Source organism: Cucurbita pepo, chromosome 16 (assembly GCF_057944985.1).
Source record: "Cucurbita pepo subsp. pepo isolate OVF chromosome 16, ASM5794498v1, whole genome shotgun sequence".
Classification (NCBI taxonomy): domain Eukaryota; kingdom Viridiplantae; phylum Streptophyta; class Magnoliopsida; order Cucurbitales; family Cucurbitaceae; genus Cucurbita; species Cucurbita pepo.
This window is the reverse complement of record NC_141813.1, coordinates 8647511-8668308: the sequence shown is the minus strand read 5'-3', so window position 1 is coordinate 8668308 and position 20798 is coordinate 8647511. Positions and strand designations below refer to the sequence as shown.

Here is a 20798-nt window from a genome sequence, read left to right as displayed (position 1 = left end):
CTCACACATATCATTGAACACATCATAATTTAAGATTTATCATATTATTCACATATAATAACACATACATAACATATCATAGTCATATTGATTCATAAACAATTCATACATATCAATTTATGACACGTGCAGAACCACAGAGCACGTGTCAGCATTAAATATAGCCATGTCGATAGTAAGGTCACTTACCTGATTAGCTTAGACCGGTGTGCCCTAATTTATCATTAATGATAGTTTGATTTTGTCCTTTGTATCCAAGTCAACTTATATGAATCCATAACATTAATTTCACGTTCAATTCTCTAAATTTTACGATGGTCCATGTGTTAGACGTCATGCGAGCATTAAATACTTTTCATGAGTAGTGTCTTGAAACATTATAATATATATATATATATATATATATATATATATATATATATATATATATAAAACACCCAATAATGAAGTAAATTAGCTCTAATGAGAAATAAGCCACCCATGTAAGACCAAAGCATCCAAGGAAAGAAATTAAGAGGATCGGGCAAGGAAAAGGGTCAAGTCATTTGTATATCAGAAGTAATTTTAAGAATGTAAGCCTTTGGAGAAGGATTGGAAATGAAAAAGTAAGCTAAAAGAATGTGGAAATGAAAAAGTAAGCGAAAAGAATGTTTTTCCAATTTCTAAGAACTTTCCAGATTTTTAATTCGAGGGAATTTCAAGATAGTCAGGGAAAAATGACCAACCGATCAAGAATGTTTAGGAAAATTTTGGATTTCTCAAGAAAAATAATAATAAAATGTTCGAAAAGAGGAAAATTACCAGACTATTATGGATAGTTACGAATGCCATTATGCTCAAAATAATAACCTCCATGGTGATCATCTCAAAAAAAAAAAAAATCTGTCGAATCTCAAATCTTAGTCGTTGGATCTCCTCTAAATTTGGATACAATCTAGAATACTTACAAATCATCACATCCAACGGCTAGGATTCAAAACCAAGGTCCGTAAGGCTCTGATTGGAGTAGATATTTTCCACGGATTATCCAGAAAATTCAATCTCTAAATCACGACGATTCTAGAGGTTCCAACGTCAATGGAAGCTTCTCCTATAAAGTCTGAAGTTGGGGCAATAGTTTGGAGCAAGAATTGAGCAAGATCGAGCTCCCAATCGTAGGCAATAAGCGTTTAGGTTTTTTGTCTCCTTCTCTCGGATTTCTTCCAAATTTGAGAGCAATTCTTCACCATTTCTCTTCAAACTTGTTCCTACAGTTTCTAAACAAGATTACCCACAAGTTCTATGAAGGAATAGAGTGCTGAAAGTGCCCAGAAACCATTGCCCCAATCCAATCCGCATCGAAGAATTTAAAGGAAAACATGAAAATTCAATTTGAGGATAGACGATAATTCTTCGAGCAAAGACGTTCCCAATAAGTTTTTGCACCTCCAAGTAATTTTTCCATAAAAGACCACGAAGAGAAATAACCTCAAGAACGTGCCGAATTGAAGAAAATCAGTTTTAGGCTTCAATTGGGGGTAAGTGTTGAATTCTTATCTACGTTTCCTTTTTCTTCAAATTGAGGATTCCTTTAGCTTCAGAGGAAGAAGTTGAGTAACTTTGGTGAATGAATCAAGAGCTGAAACTTCGTGAAACAAGCTGCCCAAGAAAACGAAAATCTAGTGTTTTGGGTGAGTTGCAGACTGAGAATGGTTTCTGAAAATTAAGGTTCCACACTTAAAAATGTTCCTCCAAACCAATTCCTTTAGCATAGGGAAAGGATATGGAAGAGGTTCCATGAAGAAATCGGGGCTTGAAAACCCCTAGAATCGGCTACCCAATAAGAAATCCTCTATTCTTTCTCCAGTGAGAAATCAGTTTTTGGACGAACTTTGGAAGCAAATATCTTAGGCTACGATCCACGAGAAGGTATGAAATTAATCCCTAGCCCTTCCTTGTAACACCATCTTTAAGTTTTATGAAGAAATCAATGGGAGAAATGATGTAATCGGAGCTTTGGAGCTCGAGTTTTAGACGGCGGCGCAAAGACGCATGCGTTTTCTTCCTGTCCAGAGGAAGAAGACGATGACGTGACTGACTATGTCAACCTAAAATTTAAACTTTCCTTGGTTTTTCATTATTTTAACCCCCTTCTAGATTGATTCTTACGAAAAAGTTTATGGTTCCAGGAACTAGACACAATAAGGAGTCTATGGAAGAAAATTTGAAGTAATTCAAATACCGGAAGCTCAAGAATAGAAGTCTCGAACGTCGACGACGAGGTAAGTTGCCACCTTATTCTTTTCTTAACAAATAATTTTAAAATTTTTTTGGATTTTCATATGAACCCTAAACCAAATATGAATTAAAAATATAGAAAAGAAAAACTCAAACAACCTTGAGTTAAGGCCCTGAACGGATCAAATTGCTCCGGATTTAAGTAATGTTAAAATAACCCACTAAATAAACTCTGCTGCTTATGAAATTTTAATGCTTAGATTAAAATAATAATAATAATAATAATAATAATAATTATTGTGGTCATTGGATAATGATAAGTAGGTAAACCAAAAAATAGTGTAAGATGATCATAATGCCCTTAAGGATATCTACCTACCGGTTATGATCTAGATGACCTACAAATGTTATCAAACTCTTTAGAAGATCTTATTTTATGATGTTTGATGATGTGGTGAAGTTTGAAAGCCATTGAAATTCATTTAGTAGCAAAACCAAGAATTAGGGGTAAAATTACCAAAATGCCCCTAGGACTACTATGACAATTCAAGGTCTATACGTGCTCCAAATGACTTGCTACTTCTTATAGAGACTATTCCTAAGGACAAAAAGGTATGTTCAAGATTTAAAGTTGATTAGAGCAAGCTTAGAACCTAAACCAAGTTAGGACCCAAGAAATGCTTAAAGGAAACACCTCATGACTCAAGATCCTTCTAGAACCTTCTAAGGAATTCATGATGAATCTATGACATTCTAGAACAACTCATGCTTGTTATTATGATAGGTTCATATGATTACGAATGCATGTTACAACTTATGCCTTAAGAAAATAAGAACCGTAGAGACTTACAAGATTGAGAACTAAGAACAATACTAAACAAGCTCTACAACTACCAAGGTAAGAAGAATACTAGGTACCACTCAAGGATAAGGGACCAAGGTTTTCAGACTCGGAAACTCAAGAATTCTAGGTAATACTCTAAGCAGTTCACTCAAGAATGCTCGGTAATACTCTAAGCATGTCCACTCAAGAATGCTAGGTAATACTCGAAGCATGACTAATTGTGACCCATGACCTCCCACCACGCGATGCTTTCAGAGGCCCATGTTTTCTTCTTTTTGGTGGGATGCCCTGCACCATGTTTTCTTTGCAGGATGTCATCTTTGGCCTCATGTTTCCTCACTTAAATGAGATGCCCTGCACCATGTTATGGGTACCAAAAGATTTGCAGGATGTCATGTTCATGTATGTACCGTTCACGTGACCTTTATGGTCTATCATGGGGAGTAGTCTAGGGCCATGATGGAGCAAGAAGAGAATAATTTACCTTAGCCAAGAATCAAGAACCTCCTAAGACCTTCCACGGTACAACATTCTCATGACTTAGACTACGCTGCTTGGAACGCATGAAGCCTTGAGCATAGGTATTCAGACTATGTCACTTGGAACGCATAAAGCCCTGGGCATAGGTATTCAGGCTGTATCACCTACATCGCTTGGAACGTAAGAAACCTTGGATGTAGGTTTTCAGGCTATGTCGCTTGGAATGCATGAAACCTTGGACATAGGTTAAGACTGTGTCACTTGGAATGCATGAAGCCTTGGACACAGGTTGTCAGGTTCCTGATCAATACCATAAATTCTAAGGGGAGTGTCTTGGAGAACGAATCAAGAACCAAGAACCAAGAACCAAGAAATGAAAAAGTGTGGTACCCTAGCATATCAAACTATTACCTCTCATCTTCCTCAGTTCATGATAGCTTTGTTACAATCCAAGCCACCACTAGTAGATATTGTCTGCTTTCATTCGTTACGTATCCTGTCAGCCTCATGGTTTTAGAACGCGTCTACTAGGGAGAGATTTTCACATCCTTATAAGAAATGCTTTGTTCCACTCTCCAACCAATATGAGATCTCACACTATTATTCAATCATACATGATATTTCACTTACTTATAAGCACTAATGTACTTTATCAAATCAATATCAATTAGTTCAACTATATATCAAGTATCATTCAACCACATAAACCCTCCTAGTTTACAATAGTTTTATATGCTCAAATCAATATCACTAACATTCTTAAATAAAAATTAATCTTCAAGCCTAATTCAATATCACTAACATTCTTAAATAATGAATCTTCAAGCCTAATTTATAAATATAACTCAAACATAAACTTTAATTAGCTTTATGCAAACCCTTTGCATTTTAACATGCTTTAACACGTCAAATTCGTTAATTCAGCCATATAACAAATATAAATTAAATATCAATTCATAAACATGTTTAATCTATAAATGAAATTAGCTCAAAAAATGGTAAAACAAAGATGTCAAGTGATCAAAATAGATAAAAATAGTCTAGTTGGTCTGATTCAATTCAACCAACATCACTGGTTCTTCAACCTCCATTTTTACAAATGGATGTTCGAGGTGTCATTTTCCTTCAATTTCCATTTTTCATATCATCAAGCTTGATTTCATCCTTAGTTGACGCATTCAGCAAAAGTATAGAGCTCATCAAGATGAATATAATGAGATAAGAATCAAGAAAAATCATTGACTCTACAACTAAAATTTTATTGGATACATTTTAGAGGATAAACATAATCTAAAATCATTTTGTAAGATTAAAACCGAATGAAAATTAATTTTTTCAATTTTTTGAAAGTGAGATTTTATTGAGAGCTAATAAGCTAAATTTCAAAACGAGGTAGATGGAGAAAATGCTAATTTCAAAATGAGATAGAAGGAGAAAATGCCTTGCAAATGAACCAAAGAGAAATATATAAGACAATAGTGAAAAATAAAACATTTGTCAAAGTCGGGCATTTTGGTAACTTTTGCTCACTTCTTACTTAAGTATTTGTATAAGAATTAATTAGGGGTTAGTGAAGAAGAAAGTAAAAGGGAAAAAAAAAATGTCATGGGATGAGAAAGATCTATTTACCTACCGAGTTCGTGAAGTAGTTCAGTAGCTGAGTTTTAGAAAAAATAATTGTCACCTAATCCGATTTGACAAATTGGAGTCATTTTTTTTATCGTGATTCCTTCATGAAAATTACAAAAAAGTATGAGGAGATAAGCACTTGAAAAAATACTCAAAATCATGAGGAGATCAGACACTTGAATCATCAAGATCGAGAGGTAATAGTTTTGAGAGTTTAGAATTAATTTTTCTCTAGATCCATGAGATTCTCAATAATTTAGGTTCTAACTAGAAACCTAAAAAGGTAATTTTGGATGAGAATGCAAAGGGTATGTTATGAAAAATTATTAAAATGCCTTAAGGATGGTATTTTGGGATGCACATTACATTTAGTACTTTTCAATGATGTGATTTGTGTTGTGGGTGATTGATGAATGTTATGCCCCCTCCCCGATGAGTTTGCATGATTTTTTTCATGCTTTAGGTGACGGATAAGATTATCTTCTTCATAAGCATGCATGAATGTACTATGTTTAGAATAGGGCACTAGAGCTAGGCTGGTTTCACGTCACCTAGGTCTCTATATTTTTAGTAGACCGAGCATCCTAGGATCGTAATCGAAAATTAGTTACGTAGACCTTTGTACTCCCAGAAATTGGATTAGTGTTAAAAAGCTAGTCTCGAGCGACGTAGAAAAATAAGATGTGATTTAAATAAATTTAAGATCGCTTACAAGGCCATTAACATGGTGAACAATATCACTAAAGCCCGATCACTTCCTATTCCCTCAGTAGCACTATTCAACAACTTAGATCGAACCTAGTAGTGCCCGAGCCAAGGGGTAGGCATCTAGGAACTTTAAATTGTTGAAAGGGTTTACCTTACATAGATGTGTTTAGACAAGGACACTATAAAGTATGAAATATGATGAGGTTACACCTTAACCTAAGATACTAGTAGGGATTAACCTAGCATACTAGTGGTTCCCTATTGTAGTATCCCTATTGTGACGATGCAAGCTAATGTCTCAATCAGCCCATCCATATGAGGAGTTGTCTCAATCAAAAGTGGGATTTGAATCCACCCCTCTCACAAGGACTAGAAAGGACTAGAACTTGAGTCTAGCACCTTAGACCACTCGACCATCATAACTACTTATTATGATGCATGGGTTTAAGAGGAGAATAAAAGCATTCTCTTTCAACCCAAGGGCCACACATTCTAGTAGATGTCATCCATGGCTCACCATTAGCCTCACAATACTATGAGGGGTTTTCTGTCTGAGAAGTGCCCATGAGGACCAGAACTTGGCCATCCTGACTACTTATTATGAGATCACTTAGCCATCCTGACTACTTATTATGAAATCATGCATTGGCTTAAGAGGGAAATAAAGCATTCTCTTTCAAACCAAGGCCACGCTAGTAGATGTTATCCACTTTGGCTCGTCATTAGCTTCACAATAATATGAAGAGTTGTTCGCAAGTGAGATTTGAACCCACGCCCTCTCACAAGGACCAAAACTTGAGTCTAACGACTTAGACCACTCAGCCATCTATGCATGGGCTTAAGAGAGGAGTAAAACATTTATCTTTCAAACCAAGGCCACTCAACTTAGACCACTCAGCCATCTATGCATGGGCTTAAGAGAGGAATAAAACATTCTCTTTCACACCAAGGCCACTCACGCTAGTAGATGTTATCCACTTTGGCTCGCCATTAGCCTCACATTAAAATGCAGAGTTCCCCTCTCTATAAAAAGTGGGATTTGAACCCACGCCCTCTCACGAGGACCACCTTAGACCACTCGGCCATCCTAACTAATTATTATGAGATCATGCATGGGCTTAAGAGAGGAATAAAGCATTCTCTTTCAAACCAAGGCCACTCACTCACGCTAGTAGATGTTATCCACTTTGGCTCGCCATTAGCCTCACATTAAAATGCAAAGTTGTCTATGTCAGAAGTGGGATTTGAACCCACGCCCTCTCACAAGGACCAAAACTTAAGTCTGGTGCCTTAGACCACTCGGCCATCCTGACTAATTATTATGAGATCATGCATGGGTTTAAGAGGGGAATGAAGCATTCTCTTTCAGGGTGTGTAAATGTCTCCCTAATAGACGCGTTTTAAAACTGTGAGGTTGACGACCATATGTAACAGACTAAAACAGGCAATATATTCTAGCAGTTGGAGAGATGAACGAAACAATCCTTATAAGGGTGCAGAAACCTCTCCCTAATTGGCACGTTTTAAAACCGTGAGGCTGATGGTAATACGTAATGGGTCAAAATGGACAATGTCTGCTATCAGTGGGCTTGGACTTTTACAAGTTATATCAGAGCTAGTGACTAGGTGATGTGTCAGCGTGGACGTTGAGCCCTCAAAAGAGGTGGACTGTTAGATCCCAAATCGATTGGAGAGGGGAACAAAGCATTCCCTATAAGGATGTGAAAACCTCTCCCTAGTAGACGCGTTTTAAAACCGTGAGGTTGACGTCGATAGGTAATGGGACAAAGCAGACAATATCTTCTAGCGGTAGGCCAGGACTGTTATAAATGGTATCAAAATCAGACATCGGGTGGTGTAAAAGCGAGGACGTTGGGCCCCAAGAGGGGTGGATTGTAAGAACCCACGTCGGTTGGAAAGGGAAACAAAGCACCTTCCTTATAAGGGTGTGGAAACCTCTCTCTAGTAGACGCGTTTTAAAACCGTGAGACTAAAGGCGATCCGTAACAGGTCAAAGCAGAAAATATCTGCTAACGATGGGCTTGAGTTGTTACAAATAATATATATATGAATTTTGAAATGAATTTTGAAGGAGGAAGTACAATGGGCTATTTACTAAGGCAAATTATAGTATCCTAACTATGATTCATGGTTATAGGCTTTGTAATCAAGTTATTAGGTGGGTTCTTTTAAGGGCTAGTTAACTAATCTTTAATATGAATTTGTCTCAAAGGGCAAAAGATCATATAGTATCGTATAGCCGATAAAGCCACTAGATCACTTCACAAGATAGATTAAATACATGTTATTGGTAAAAGGTTGCAACTAAAATTTAATAGTAAACATTATTAATGTATAGTATACATTTTTGTATTAAAAGAGTTGTTGAGGTAGGGACGTGCCCTAGGTGTATTTCCAGTGCTATCAAGTTATTATGCAAAAACCCTTCATAGCAATTTTAGGGCCTTCAAGACTACCACTTGTATATGATTTCTGTTGTCCTTTCCTTCTAATGGGTTTTGAATATAAAAAATAGTTTTTTAGTCTAACCTAAATAAATATTATGAACGGAATACAACAAATGAGAGTATCCTTCCTGTCTCCATTTTTTTTTCACGAACAAAAGTTGAATGTGTATCAGTATGTTAATATTTGGTACATAGAGTCATTATTTGACATACAATCTATTTTCTATTTTGTTATTGATATAAAATATCTCATCTTATAGAGATAGAATTTATCTTATCCTTTGATATTTTCTCTTCTATTTTGAAATTAAAGAAATATATTTTTTACCGTTATGCCCTCGAATCAATGTTTCTCTCTAGAGATAGGGAAATAACATTCATGTGTGGGGTTCGAATAGATATAGTCATAATTCAATGGGACAAGTCCACATGCTTTTTATTTATTTCATTTTTTCTTGTTGATTTAATTTTTTTTATAATTTATTAGAATAATGGAAGGTAGGAATGGTTTAAAATTTAAAAAAAATGACTTATTATGATTGGTCCAGAGGATCTCAAACTATCATCTTGCAATAGACACTTCGAGAGGGATCAGGGTCCCATAATTTTGATAGGAGTTGATAGGCACAAGGTCACTCCTCATAATTAGATATTCGCCAACTAATCTCGAGTGGCAAGTTATCTAATGTGCCAGGAGCCATATATGTTTTATAGTTGGAACGTATAAGAGGTGATCTCACCTATTACAACTTGAATCGATATTAGAGAACTAGTAAGAGCATAGCTAAATTACCTAAACTCAGATATGCTAAGAAGAGTTAAACTGTGTGGTACCAATGGTCGGGTATAGCTTAGACGAACTAATAGGACCCAACTATAATAACTCAATTTGTAAGGTTGAATCATGGTTCACGAAATAGACTTGCAATGAAAATTTTGATAAAAGTTTATGCAAATTTATAATCAAAGAACATCGCATTTGAAAGAAATTAAAAAATATTTGCAAATGAAAGTATTGTTTCAAGTTCATTACAAAACGAGACTAGGCAACGAGATATAAAAACTAAGGACAACAACTCCTAACACATAAAACTGACGTCTCGGGATGACTCTCCTCTGTGACCGTATAGCTCCTAAATGCTCAACCAACAATTATTGATCACCCGAAAAAGAAACGTAATATCCAATGTGTATAAACATATTCAATAAATAACCTACTTATGGACACTATTCGCATCCTTGATCGAGTAAGCTGCCACGAGATTTTCTCTAGGTTATAAAAAGTTCGAACCTAGATTCTATAGCTATTTGAGATTTTAGGAGGTCTCGAAGTTCAAGGTGGTTTCTCATGCTCGTCATAAACCAAATCAAGGTTAGGATGTTATTCTTGCTCTTTCATCAAACTCGAACAAGGTCTTCATCGATTATGGCGCTACAAATCTACTAGCTAGCTTATTTGAGCTCTAGGGTCAACCAATTTTTCTATTCTTTAGATTTAGTTAGCTCACATTACCTTAAAAGTAAATCGTTGATATCCTTGACTTGGGAGGCATTACCTCATCATAATCACCTCATAAAGACAGTATGACATCATCTCTCTAAACATCATATGTGTTACGTTAACTAGCAACTTTTCTACAGGACTATAAAGTAAAAAAAAATTGGGATTGCAACTTCGTGGGTTGGCCAACTACTAACTTTATCGTATGTGATTTGTCATCCATTCAGACAGGTTCTTGCGCAGTGACCTTATTCAAGAGACCCCTAATCATTTTAAGACACAATAATGACACAATTACCTTGTCACTATCCTATCTGACCGATTTAGGTCAAGTTCGACAGTACTGGAATCCTAAATCCTACCATCTCATAGGGGGACAATTAGTCCCAATCTAGGTCACTAAGAAATGCTAATGGTGTATCAAATGAAATACAAAGCTAATGGTGTATCAAATGAAATAGAAAGTGATCTAACTCTGGTGATATGTTCAATAAGCATGGTAAGTTGTTTTAGTCTTTCTTGAGTGTCGTGGAGGTTCATTAAGTTCTTTAAGGCCTCTATATGGATTAAAACTTAGCTAGCTCTTGGTACTAATTTGGTTATGGGAGCCCTAAGGTTTAGTTCTCTAAATGCATCTCTCGATCCTTGGGTGCTCAATCTACTAGAGTATCGTAAAACCATTATAGATCTTTTGACTTTGATCATCGTGTCTGATTATTTCAAACATAGCCATGGACTTGTGTGATATTTGAGAATCACATTCAATACCTTAGTGTAGGTTTGGGGTAATCCTTTTTCCACCGTTTGAATCCATTTTCAACTAGTCAATTAAGAATAATCAAATGTACTAGTACTTTCAATTTAAAAATATAAAATAGAAAGTGCCATTAACGTCAAAACAAAAAACATTAACATAAACTTGAGTACGAAAATGATAACTATGATCTACCTATAAACTATAAAGGAAAAATAATGCATATTACTATCCTAACTTAGCTTCCATGGTCGCTCTAACATCATCATCATTCGTGTAGGAGTGCTTTTGATAAGATAAGGAAATCAACTACAAGGAGAGTAAGATTCGGATTACCTTGTTGATCTAATATCTCAAGGCAAGAACATTGTTTGAGATTCGAACCACTCCACAAGCAAGATCGATCATGTCTAACTTGAATGATTCTTGTTGATCAAATATCTCAAACACTTGTTTGAGATTCGAATCACTCCACAAACAAGATTGATTATGTCGAGCTTGAATGATTCTACATGCAACCTAAACTACATAGAATTGCAAAGAAACTTAGCCATTGGCTAAAGAAAGCACAAATGTTTCTTTTAATATATTTTCCAAGTCTGCTTACAAATACAACACACATGGCTTCATATAGCCTCAAAATGAAACTACTACAAACATTCCAAGAGTTGTAACATTCATACTTAATGGTCATAATTAACCATTATGTAATTGTAACCTAAAGTAAATTAAAAGTCTTAAAATACAATAACTCTAAATTGTAACCCACCCAAAATTTATGACCATCAAACTTCATTCCTCTCCAATGTGGCATGAATTGCAACATCTTTTGATAATTTTGACAACATTTTCTTCACATCTTCATTGAAGTATATTGTATGATTGATGTCTCTTGGTTCATATCAGCTTTACCTTTACTAAAAATATAGAAGTAGCACATGGCTTGAGTATTGTAAGAAATACTCGGTAAGTAACCACACTGTTGGGGTCAGGTAATGCAAACACACACATACATGATGAGACCTATCATTTTAAAAACATCATAGCATGGTATTGATCTCTTTCCAGTCTGGGCAGGGTTCAATATGTGATACTTCCTCATACACGGTCCACACACGTGTACATAGACCCACTAGATGGACTCATATATGTACCCCCTAGGCTAGGCCTGACTCGTCGGGATAAATGCGCTAACGTGTCAAGCAGACACTACGAAGGAAATGCCCGCATGATATCATGGTGAACATAAATGTTAAAGGTATGCATTCGTACAATCATAAATTAATGGGAAATATCGTGATGCATATAACACACATAAATGCATGAGGTCCCCATGACTTAAAATCATAGCATATAACATTCTATTGAAAGACATGTCAAAATACACCTATAAGTTGTGTATGCATTATAATACTAGGCATGACTTTATCATGCATCATCATTATAGTATAATCTATAACATGACTTCACATGGCATGACATAGCATTTCATAACATATAGTTGCAGGGAATAATAGGACATCGCTTAAAAATACATAACATAACATCATAGATCATCACTCAACATATATAAGCATAACATAACATTCATAATTATGACGCACATGCAAGGGCCACAAGACATGTGTCATCATACATCACACAATTCTTCCAACGAACAAACAATAGTCACATACATGTTTGGCCTTGGTCCGAGTCTGTAAATATTTTAAAGATGGTTTCAGACTGTATTTTAATGTTCAATTTAACCTATATGGACCCATGACACAATAATAGGACATATCAACGAACTTAGTTTAGCTAAAAGTATTGAATACTTCAGACTATTAACTCATAAATACTTTAATTTGAGTAAAGGGTGTCTTACTAACCTCAAAAAGGCTCTATTAAGGTAAAAAAAAATAGCTTCGTAGGGTCGAAAATGTAGGAACCAAGTCTGAAACCCTATACCGAGTCGATTAAGCTGAAGAGGAGCCGCGGAGCGCGCTAAGCCAAAGTTGAGCTGAGCTGACTATTGAATATCATCACTAGCCCAATAGAGTCAAGCCCAATAATTGTACTAGCCCAATAGAGTCAAGCCCAATAATTGGACGAGCCCATTCTATATTTATTTTAGTAGAGATTTTAGGAAAGATAACAAGAGATTTTAGGAGAAAGAGATCTAGATATTTTAGGAACAGGTCCAGATTTGTTAGGTCTAGATTGTGTAGGCTCTAGTATAAATACCCTCCACCCTACCTAGGTTATGCATCGAAGAAATCCAAAGTAGTATTCTACAGAGTGTCTTGTATTCTCTTCTCGATTAGTCTTAATAAAGAGTGCGAGAGTTTCTCACAAAGAGTTGTGTTCAACATTTGGTATCAGAGCGAGGTTAGTGTAGGTTATCTGATCTCTTGAAATTCTTAGTATGCTCTGTGGTTGCAGCTCTGTCTGATCTTCCACATCAGAAACGATTTCTTGAGATTAGTATTGAGTGAGTTTCTTTTGTATCGTGAATAGTCTATGACTCTGTAAGTCTTGTGCCGAAAGAGCTTGTTTGGTATTACTGAGGTATGGCCAACACGATGGGTGATTTCCAAATCGTTGGAGGAATCAAGAAACTCAACAACAATAACTACAACACGTGGGCAACATGCATGATGTCCTATTTACAAGGACAGGATCTTTGGGAGATCGTTGGCGGGTGAGAAACTACGCCGCCAGAGAAGGATTCTAACGGCGCCTTGCACAAATGGAGAATCAAAGCAGGCAAAGCAATGTTTGCCTTGAAGACCACAATCGGAGAAGAGATGTTAGAGCATATTTGGGATGACAAGACACCGAAAGAAGCATGGGACACGTTCGTTATGTTGTTCTCAAAGAAGAACGATACGAGGCTACAACTTCTGGAGAATGAGTTGTTGTCAATTTCACAATGTGACATGACGATTGCTCAGTACTTCCACAAGATCAAGTCGATCTGTCGGGAGATTACTGAACTAGACCCAAAGTCCGCCATTGTAGAATCTCGAATGAAGAGGCTTATAATCCACGGATTGCGACTGAAATATCGAAGCTTCATTACTGCTGTACAAGGATGCCCACTCAACCATCACTTGTAGAGATCGAAAATTTGTTACCCAGCCAAGAAGCCATGGCTAAACAAATGGGAGGCATCACATTGAAGGGTGAAGAAGAAGCACTCTACACAAGTGAAAGTCGGAGCAATAATAAGTCGTCTACCAAACGTGGATACAATGGTGACAAAAGAAGAAGCCACCAAGGAACTGCACAACCTGAGAGAGCTTAGAAGAACGACAACAAGAGTTTCCAAGAAAAGAGATTTGGAGGTATTTGCTATAATTGCGGGAAAAAGGGCCACATGTCTAGAGATTGTTGGTCCAGGAAAAAGTCGGTTGAAAGCAATGTGGCAATATCCAAAAAGAAGATAAAGGATGAATGGGATGCAGAGGTACTATGTCCAATAGTAGAAGACGAGCTAGCACTCATGGCAATGATGGAAGAGCATATCGATTACGAGGATGACTGGATCATTGATTCAAGATGCTTAAACCACATGATTGACGATCAAAGCGGTGCAATGGAAGAGGGATGGCCCTCAGAGAAGGAAGTATTACCAGGCCTTGAGCAAATTGAAGAAATTCTTGTACAGAACATGGGGGAGCAAACTGAAAAAATTCTTTTACAGAACCCAGAGGAGCAAACTGAATAGATTCTTCCACAAAAGACAGGGGAGCAAATTGTACACATTTGCTTAAGTGCTGATGTGCCTAAAGATTCAAGTGACACTAGTGTTGGTGAGCAAGTAGTGACTCAACCAAGCGAGCCTAGTGAAAATGAAATGACACCTCAACAACTCGGACATTCAGAAATAATCCTAAAGGCAAATCCAGAGTATGCCAACGCAGTAGAAGACGAAGTTAATGAGTCGAAGACATATGAAGAAGCATCACAAAACTCAGCTTGGCAGAAAGCGATGGAGGAAGAAACTATAGCACTCGAACAAAATCAGACTTGGGAATTAGTGCCAAGACCAAGAGATACCAAACTCTTGCAAGTGGGCTTACGAAATAATGTGTACCTCGGATGGATCAATCGTGAGATACAAAGCTCAGACTATAGATTCAGGGTTCTCTCAAGAATATGGACTAGACAATGATGAAACGTTTAGTCCAGTGGAAAAGATCATTATCGTACAAGTTCCTCCAGTACTTACGGTAAATAAAGATTGAAAACTATGGCAGATGGATATGAATAATGCTTTCTTGCAGGGAGAGTTAAACAGAGAGTTCTACATGGACCAACCGACGAAGAAATTCGAAAATGAAGTTGGAGTCATTGATCAATATATGCAAAATCTGAAGAAGCCTCATTTGGATGCGGCTCGACAGACCTTGAGATATGTTAAAGGTACAATCAATTACGATCGTTTATACAAAAGAAGCGAAGACTGGAAGCTAGCTGGATATAGTGATGTCGACTATGCAGGAGACCACGATACCTGAAGATCAATCACTGGGTATGTGTTCAAGCTCGGTTCGAGAACAATTTTTTGGTGTAACAAAAGACAACCAACACTATCATTGTCAACTAAAGAAGCAGAGTACAGAGCAGCAGTTGGAGTAGCTCAAGAAAATACATGGTTAAAACTTTTGATGGAAGATTGGCACCAGAAAATTGAGTATCCAATACCACTTCATTACAGCAATCAATCTGCGATTCGCCTAGCTTGGTGTTTTATGCTAGAACAAAGCATGTGGAGGTACACTACCATCTCATTAGAGAAAAAGTCTTGAAGGAAGAAATCGAGATGCAGCAGATCAAGACAGATGACCAAGTGGCAGATTTGTTGCGACACTCAGGTTCCATCGGTTGGCCCAAACTCATGATGAGTAAGTTTTTTATCCAGGAATCAGGTTGGATGGACTTCGTCGAGCGTAGTTTGTTGAACCACTCCGAATTTGGATGTGAAAGGATACCCGTGGATCCTTTCTTCTTTGCCTGAATCTCGGTGATTTTTCGCCTAACTTTTTTCTTCTCAGATCTGAATTCTGATGTTCCTCCGCATGTTTTCGACTACTGTTAGGTTCTAGTTACCTTCTACTTTCACGAGTGACACCGGTAACCACCTACACATACGCATAATTGTGAGAATCAACCCATCTCTTCCCCCTAAAACCATTGTTCTTACCAGTGACAATCAATAGAAAGAAAAATGACAACAACACCGAGAGAATCACCTTTCTTTATACTTCACAACTATAGGTTGTTACATTTCTATTGAAGGTTAGGAATGCACAATACTCGCACCCCAATGAAGCTTGTGGACAGGGTAAATGTGGGAGTTTGTTAGTAAATATTGTCAGCTTTAATTAGTTACATATCATAGTAAGCTTCACCGTTTTAAACAGCGCGTACTTGGGAGAGGTTTTCGTATCCTTGTAAGAAATGTTTCATCCCCTCTCAAATCGATGTGGAATCTCACAATCCACCCCTTCTAGGGACCAGCGTCCTCGCTGGCACGCATCATGTGGACAGACATTGTCCACTTTAACCCATTACGTATTGCAATTAGCGTTTTAAAACGAGCCTATTAGGGAGCGGTTTCCGCACCCTTATAAGGATTGTCTCATTCCTCTCTCCAACTGCTAGTAGATATTGTCTGTTTTAGTCGTACTGCCGTCAATCTCATAGTTTTAAAATGCGTCTACTAGGGAGACATTTACACACCCTAAAAGAGAATGCTTCATTCCCCTCTCAACCCAATGCGTGACCTTACAATAAGTAGTCAGGATGGCCAAGTGGTCTAAGGCGCTAGACTCAAGTTATGGTCCCCTTGTGAGAGAGCGTGGGTTCAAATCCCACTTTTGACAATTCTATATTACTGTGAGGTTGATGGCGAGCCAAAGTTGATAATATCCTATACTAAAAAGTATCTTATTTTAGTCCCAAAGAAAAGGATGATATACATAAGTGCTAGCCTTAGGACACGTTTTTAGAAAATGTGAGTTAGGACACGTTTTTAGAAAATGTGAGTTAGGACACGTTTTTAGAAAATGTGAGTTAGGACACGTTTTTAGAAAATGTGAGTTAGGACACGTTTTTAGAAAATGTGAGTTAGGACACGTTTTTAGAAAATGTGAGTTAGGACACGTTTTTAGAAAATGTGAGTTAGGACACGTTTTTAGAAAATGTGAGTTAGGACACGTTTTTAGAAAATGTGAGTGAAGAAATACAACCACCACACGACTTTCTAGCAGCTAAAAGTAAATAAGGATAAACGATAAACGACTTTCTAGCAGCTAAAAGTAAATAAGGATAAACGATAAACGACTTTCTAGCAGCTAAAAGTAAATAAGGATAAACGATAAACGACTTTCTAGCAGCTAAAAGTAAATAAGGATAAACGATAAACGACTTTCTAGCAGCTAAAAGTAAATAAGGATAAACGATAAACGACTTTCTAGCAGCTAAAAGTAAATAAGGATAAACGATAAACGACTTTCTAGCAGCTAAAAGTAAATAAGGATAAACGACTTTCTAGCAGCTAAAAGTAAATAAGGATAAACGACTTTCTAGCAGCTAAAAGTAAATAAGAATAAACGACTTTCTAGCAGCTAAAAGTAAATAAGGATAAACGACTTTCTAGCAGCTAAAAGTAAATAAGGATAAACGACTTTCTAGCAGCTAAAAGTAAATAAGGAACCAGCAGTTAAAAGTAAATAAGGAACCAGCAGTTAAAAGTAAATAAGGAACCAGCAGTTAAAAGTAAATAAGGAACCAGCAGTTAAAAGTAAATAAGGAACCACCACACGACTTTCTAGCAGCTAAAAGTAAATAAGGAACCAGCAGTTAAAAGTAAATAAGGAACCACCACACGACTTTCTAGCAGCTAAAAGTAAATAAGGAACCAGCAGTTAAAAGTAAATAAGGAACCACCAGCTAAAAGTAAATAAGGAACCACCACACGACTTTCTAGCAGCTAAAAGTAAATAAGGAACCAGCAGCTAAAAGTAAATAAGGAACCACCACACGACTTTCTAGCAGCTAAAAGTAAATAAGGAACCAGCAGTTAAAAGTAAATAAGGAACCACCACACGACTTTCTAGCAGCTAAAAGTAAATAAGGAACCACCACACGACTTTCTAGCAGCTAAAAGTAAATAAGGAACCAGCAGCTAAAAGTAAATAAGGAACCACCACACGACTTTCTAGCAGCTAAAAGTAAATAAGGAACCAGCAGTTAAAAGTAAATAAGGAACCACCACACGACTTTCTAGCAGCTAAAAGTAAATAAGGAACCAGCAGTTAAAAGTAAATAAGGAACCACCAGCTAAAAGTAAATAAGGAACCACCACACGACTTTCTAGCAGCTAAAAGTAAATAAGGAACCAGCAACTAAAAGTAAATAAGGAACCACCACACGACTTTCTAGCAGCTAAAAGTAAATAAGGAACCACCACACAACTTTCTAGCAGCTAAAAGTAAAAGTAAATAAGGAACCACCACACAACTTTCTAGCAGCTAAAAGTAAAAGTAAATAAGGAACCACCACACAACTTTCTAGCAGCTAAAAGTAAAAGTAAATAAGGAACCACCACAACTTTCTAGCAGATAGCCCGAGTGAGAAAAATTGACAACTAGTCACATCCCTCTATTATACATTTTGGTGATCGGTCATACACCCCGTATTGACACAATAATAATAGTAAAGGTCTATTTAACATGAAAGCTAGTAAAAGGGGTTTGGAACGGGCATACTACCATGGACAACAACCCTGGATAAGTATGACCGGGACATCTGACATGCAGTCATAGGCTACATTCCTTGGACAAGCATGACCGTGACATCCTCCCTCACTCAATTGGTTGATGTCTTTGTCAACCAAATCTTCATGAACTCAACGATTTAGGTCTCTTGACATACTTCTAACTGATCTCAATATTGAGGATTCTTATCCAATCTGCTAGAAATAGTTGAAAACTACTTCTCAGTTCATTAACTCCACTTGTTCTCTGTCGGAGTCTCTCCTACTTTCTTCACTGGAAAATTTTTCTTCTTTGTGTGAGGTCGTACCACCTCCTTGTGCTTGATGTCTTCTTAGTCAGGATAGTAACGTTTCAAATTATTTACGTGGAGAACAAGGCTAGTTTTATCTATGGGAGCAATTCTATCCTGTATAATGCCTTCCTGACCTTATGGATAACTTTCACGGGTCCATTTGCTTTTGCTTTATTTTCTTTAGTTCTTCCATTCCAATTTCTTTTGAACTTATTACAACTCCTTTAGGCTTCACTTGGGTCTTTAAGGTACCTCATAAATCTTAGGGGTGTTACATAAAATGACAATCACGGTTCAGACTGTATATCCCTTTACTAGTTGAGCTATGTTCATATTAATAATATAGTTTTTAAATTAAGGTAAAATAATTAATAATAGAAAATTTTAACACTCGAGTCTCGACGAAGTATTAAATACCCGATGTTTTCAATTCCATATTTTTTTATTTTAATGAGTCTTAAAGATCAAATTTCAAGATTGTGTAGAAGAGAAAAAGGCTTGAAAAAGTACTATGGACTATATATATATAAAAGAAAAATAGTTAAAAATTGAAAAAATGGTCAAAGTCAACCTCGGAGGGTATTTTGGCCATTCTGCCTCCTTAATCAATATAAGGACCAGATGGACGACTAGATTGGTGTAAGAAAATGGACAATTTTTTTTTTTGTGAAATAAAACGAAAAGAATTTAAAACATAATTTAAATAATATTTACATTATTTACATTATATCAAAATAATACATTATTATATATAAGAGACAACTCAACATTTAAAATATAAAGTAAGAGACAAACACAAAACATCAAAATAAAAAGGTGTGGATAAGGGTGTGGACGACGATGGGTGAGGCTTGTCTATGGCACTTGCTCTAGAGTCTGCTCCCGACCTCGATCAGCTCTTTGTTTACCTGAAAAACATTGAAAACATGTAATGAGTACAAAGAATCAATAAGTAGCCTACTTGTAGGCTCTAAATCGTGTCTTTAGGGTACCACACTTTCCTTTTCTTGTTCTAGTTCGTGTTGTAAGTACTTAGGCCCTTTAGTTCTGTTATTGACTTGTTGGTTCTTATCATGATCTATCTTGGAGACCTTGGTCCTTAGACTTTGAAACCTTGGTTCTGATCTAAGAGCCTTAGTACTAAGGTTCTAGGTTCAAGTTCTTAGAACTTGGATCTTAATCCATATTCTCGTCCTTGATCGTTGCCTTATTCTTGGTTACTTTTTAGGTTCTTGCTCTGTTTTTGGTTCATTTTCCAAGACACTCCCCTAGGATTTATGATACTAGTCATGAACCTGACAACCCGTGTCCAAGGCTTCATATGTTTCAAGCAACAAAGCCTAAAACAACGTCTAAGGCTTGCGTACCAAGCGACGTAGTCTGAACCCGCATCTAGGGCTTGCCCTGCGATACGGTCTGAAAACATATGCCCAAGACTTCATGTGTTCTGAGCAGCATAGTCTGAAAACCTACATCCAAGGCTTTTTATGTTCCAAGCAATGTAGTCTAATCCTGCATCCAGGGTTTGTCCTATGATACAGCCATAATAATTTGAGTCATCAAGCGCCATAGTCTAAATACCTACGTTCAAGGCTTCATATGTTCCAAGTAGCATAATTTGAGTCATCAACATGATGTATCGTGGGAGGTCTTAGGAGGTTCTGAGTGGTGGCTAAAGGTAATTTACTCTCTTCTTGTTCCATTATAGCCCTAGATTACTCCCCATGAAAGACCAAAAAGGTCACGTGATCGGTGCAAAACATGAACATGACATCCTGCAAATCGTGAATAGGGTACCCATAACATGGTGTAGGACATCTCATCTAGGTGAGGGAAATATGAGGCCAAACATGACATCCTGCTGAGAAAAACATAGTGTAGGGCATCCCACCTCGATGAGAAAAACAGGGGCCTTTGAAAGCACGGTGTGGTAGTAGGTCTTGCGTCACATTCGACATGATTAAAGTAGTAGCATCCTTTCATGATAACTTTAAGACATGGATTGTAATATCTTATCTTGGTAGTTGTAGAGCTTGTATCATACCTTGGATTCTCAATCATAAACATTTTATGTTTTTCTCATTGTTTTTTTTACGCATAGTTGCATCATGCATTCTTGAGTTATTCTAAAGATCA

The 20798-nt window shown here is 36.8% G+C and overlaps 2 non-coding genes across 2 annotated transcripts; one reads left to right on the top strand and one right to left on the bottom strand.

Annotated features, from left to right (window-relative positions):
* Window positions 1-7107: 7107 nt before the first annotated feature.
* On the bottom strand, window positions 7108-7191 carry TRNAL-UAA (transfer RNA leucine (anticodon UAA)). Its single transcript has one exon. It is a non-coding gene; the product is annotated as a tRNA-Leu (tRNA).
* A 9197-nt stretch (window positions 7192-16388) lies between these two features.
* On the top strand, window positions 16389-16474 carry TRNAL-CAA (transfer RNA leucine (anticodon CAA)). Its single transcript has one exon. It is a non-coding gene; the product is annotated as a tRNA-Leu (tRNA).
* The last annotated feature ends 4324 nt before the right edge of the window (window positions 16475-20798 follow it).